The following is a 4,471-nucleotide window of genomic DNA, read 5'->3' as shown; positions in this document are numbered from 1 at the left end:
GTGCATATGCGATTTGAAATGGTTTGCCCTCTCCCGCCAAAATTCTGAAATTTAGAAACGGCATAGACTTTTCGATGTTTTATTTATTATACAGTGGGCCTACTTGCATCTGAGTACAAAAACATGGTCTATTTTGAATAAGGCCTAGGTATTTATAAATATGTTAGTGTAACTGTCCAATGAAAATATCACTTTTAAAAGTTACTATCCTGCTATTTTAGCATGTCAATCTTGTTGGGGCAAACTCAATTTTTTTTATATGCATGCCATTAAAGCCACAACACTAAACAATATATTAATTGCACTATAAAGGTGACAAACGGGGCCCATAAACTGTTAGGGCCTACATAAAGCTGTCCCAACAGCAGGGCTTTCTTTTCAGCACCATGGAGTGAATCCTTAACACGGTCACACCTGGCTATCAGCGGAGCCTTGTCTGGCAGCAAAAACAGTATATAAGCAGACAATGAAAGCTATTAAAATATTCAATGACTACATTTGTCTAAAACAGGCTATAGGCTACATGTGCACCACCAGGTCAGAACAGTAGGCTAAACTATAAGGGGGAAAGGGACCAAATTATTAGGGTGAGGCACATGGGCTACTAACAGCTTACTACACAACATACACTTAGTATTACTTTCTTAGCTACATTATACATATCTCCCTGGCATATTAAATCATTTATGCAGCGGCATACAAAACATTTTTGGAATCACCTTGTTGTGCTGTGCTCACTTGAACAGGAAGGTGGCGCCGCAGTCCTTCTTGTAGGCAAATTTTGTTATCAAACTTTGTCATCAATGTCTGGCAATCTCTGGATTTATGGTGCTTTCAAGACAACTGGGAATTCTGAAAAAAACAAGGTCGGATCATGACGTTAGTGATCTTCAGGTCGGGGCTCTGGAAAGAGGCATGTGTTCCTGACATGGAATTCCAAGTTGGGTGAACATTCTAAATGTATTTTCCCAGTCAAAGCCTGTTTTTTTTTCAGTTCCCAGTTGTCTTGAACTCACTGAAGTCTGAGATTTCCCAGTTTCTGAGTTTCCAGTTGTTTTTAACAACAACAGAAGTCATGCTGGATTGACAGCATGGCCATTGTATTCAACCTTTCCTGGACCCTGGTGTTGCATGTGAATGTTTATCCTTTTAAGCTTGGAAAAAACCCTTTAAAACCAAGAATTGGACCACACACCCTCTCCACTGAATAGCAGGCTAGTGATTGCTTTACAATGCTTTCAATTTGCCACTGATTCCTTCCAAACCACTCATTGTTGAATTGGCCATTTCCAACTTGTTGTGTAATGTTTATGTCCAATGGCCGATGAGCACCGATGCGTTTTGTCTATAATTTTGCTTCATATGACAAGGATTGAAAAGGATTTGCCAGTAGATTGCCGACTTGATTCATGGTGATGACTGTTTGTCCAGCTTGCTAGCTAAGATTTTGAAAGTAGCTACGGTAGGTATAATGTTATTTGATGTCATTTTATCTATGGCCAATGACCTTGAGCCTTCTTGGATGGGCACTTTTAATGTAAATCTATGGCAGCACACAAGGGGCTTGAATTTTCGAGTTCTCCCTGTAGATTTTTTGGTGACCATGAGTTTCACCATGAGTGACAAAACACTGAACCAATCACGGCGCAACTAGAGAACATTACCAACCCCTACACTTGTTATTTTCCACTGGCTGTCCCACCACCACAGAAAGCAGCACACCATATGTGAATTGATTGCCCCCCATCTATCGTCAGAGTTCATACTGCTAGGTGACCTAAATTGGGATATACTTAACACCCCGGCTGCCCTACAATTTAAACTAGATGCCCTCAATCTCACACAAACTATCAAAGAACCTACCAGGTACAACCTCAAATCCGTAAACATGGGCACCCTCTTAGATATCATCCTGACCAACTTGCCCTCTAAATACACCTCTGCTGTTTTCAACCAGGATGTCAGCGATCACTCCCTCATTGCCTGCGTCCGTTATGGGTCCGCAGTCAAACAACCACCCCTCATCACTGTCAAACCCTCCCTAAAACACTTCTGCGAGCAGGCCTTTGTAATCGACCTGGCCCGGGTATCCTGGAAGGATATTGACCTCATCCCGTCAATAGAGGATGCCTGGTTGTTCTTTAAAAGTGCTTTCCTCACCATCTTAAATAAGCATGCCCCTTTCAAAAATGTTTGAACTAAGAACAGATTGGTTCACTCCAGACTTGACTGCTCTTGACCAGCACAAAAACACCCTGTGGCGTGCTGCACTAGCATCGAATAGTCCCCGCGATATGCAACTTTTCAGGGAAGGCAGGAACCAATACACACAGTCAGTTAGGAAAGCAAAGGCTAGCTTTTTCAAACAGAAATTTGCAACCTGCAGCACTAATTCCAAAAAGTTTTGGGACACTGTAAAGTCCATGGGACACTGTAAAGAATAAGAGTACCTCCTCCCAGCTGCCCACTGGACTGAGACTAGGAAACACTGTTACCACGGATAAATCCACGATAATTGAGAATTTCAATAAGTATTTCTCTACGGCTGGCCATGCTTTCCACCTGGCAACCCCAACCCCGGCCAACAGCTCGGCACCCCCCCGCTTCTCCTTCATCCAAATCCAGACCGCTGATGTTCTGAAAGAGCTGCAAAATCTGGATCCCTACAAATCATCTGGGCTAGACAATCTGGACCCTCTCTTCCTAAAATTACCCTCACTAACTTTAAGCGTCAGCTGTCAGAGCAGCTTAGCGATCGCTGCAGCGGTACGCAGCCCATTGTCACAATCGCCGTCGTCGTGGAAATGACCGGACCAAGTTGCAGCATGGTGAGCGTACATTTTTCTTTATTATAAATGTCGGCAACAAAACAAGAAACAACAAAAACAAACGTGAAGCTTCCTAGGGCTATACAGGCCACTAGCATAGACAACTACCCACAAAATACAAAAGGTAAAAAGGCTGCCTAAGTATGATTCCCAACCAGAGACAACGATAGACAGCTGTCCCTGATTGAGAACCACACCCGGCCAAAACATAGAAACACAGAACAGTCTCTGGCCGCAGACCTGACACTGTAGGGGAGGGTCCGGGTGGGCATCTACCTCGGTGGCGGTTCCGGTGCGGGACACAGACCCCACTCCACCTCTGGCTCCCCCTACTTTGGTGGCGCCCCTGGTGCGGGGACCCTTGTCGCCGACCCCGGACTGGGGACCCTCGTCGCAGGCCCTGGACTGGGGACCCTGCGGATCGACGCTGGAGGCTTCGTGCCATGGATCATCACTGGAGGCTTCGTGCCATGGATCATCACTGGAGGCTTCCTACGTGGATCATCACTGGAGGCTTCGTGCCATGGATCATCACTGGAGGCTTCAGGCCATGGATCATCACTGGAGGCTTCCTACGTGGAGCCGGAACAGGTCTCACCGGCCTGAGGAGACGTACTGGCAGCCTAGTGCGTGGAGCTGCCACGGGGCTTACCAGGCTGGGGAGACATACTGGAGGCCTGGTACGTGGAACCGGAACAGGTCTCACCGGACTGGGGAGATGCACTGGAAGCCTGGTGCGTGGAGCAGGCATCAGATACACTGGGCCGTGGAGGCGCACTCGAGGTCTCAAGCGTAGAGCTGGCACAACCCGTCCTGGCTGGATGGTTACTTTCGCCCAGCAAATGTTGGGCGCTAGCACAGGATGCACTGAGCTGTGCAGATGCACCGGAGACCCAGTGCGCAGAGCCGGCGCAGGATATCCTGGGCCGAAGAGACGCACTGGAGTCCAGGAGCACTGAGCCGGCACCATCCGTCCTGGCTGGATGCCCACTCTAGCCAGTCCAATGCTGTGAACACGCACTGGAGACACCGTGCAGTTGTTCTCAACTAGCCTACCTGGTTAAATAAAGGTTAAATAAACAAATTAAATAAGCACTGAGCTAGGCTGAAACTCCTCACTCAAGAAAGCGAAAAAGAGACCATGTTTGAATGCGGCTTAATTAACTCTATTATTATAATTTTTTACATTGATTGCAAACTGATATGTGACACGTATTAATGCCAAAATAACATGCAAAACATACATCAAAAAATAATACAACATTTTCTTTCTTTTTTTTTTGCTAAACAGGTGAGGATGAAAACAGGTGGGGCTCTGCCTGAATGACGGGTCGCCACTGGTTAACTCATATCCAGATAATGTTGTATATTCATGTTTTTGGCCAAAGCATAAATTGGAGAGAAAAAAAACACTTCAAAACCTCACCTCAAACAGATGTTTAAAAAATTCTAACTATTTCATCATAGAGGATGTCATCTTGAGGAGGATGAGCTAGCCAATCAACAGTCTACTTGTATGAATATTGTAAATAACCAGTAAACCCATTACTTTGTTGTGGTAGTCCACACCATTCCAACACAGAAAATCTGCTTTTCAACATACTTAATTACCATTTGTTGGAAAGAAAACTATTACACTCATA

Source organism: Oncorhynchus mykiss, chromosome 2, assembly GCF_013265735.2.
Source record: "Oncorhynchus mykiss isolate Arlee chromosome 2, USDA_OmykA_1.1, whole genome shotgun sequence".
NCBI lineage: Eukaryota > Metazoa > Chordata > Actinopteri > Salmoniformes > Salmonidae > Oncorhynchus > Oncorhynchus mykiss.
This window is presented reverse-complemented; position numbering follows the sequence as displayed.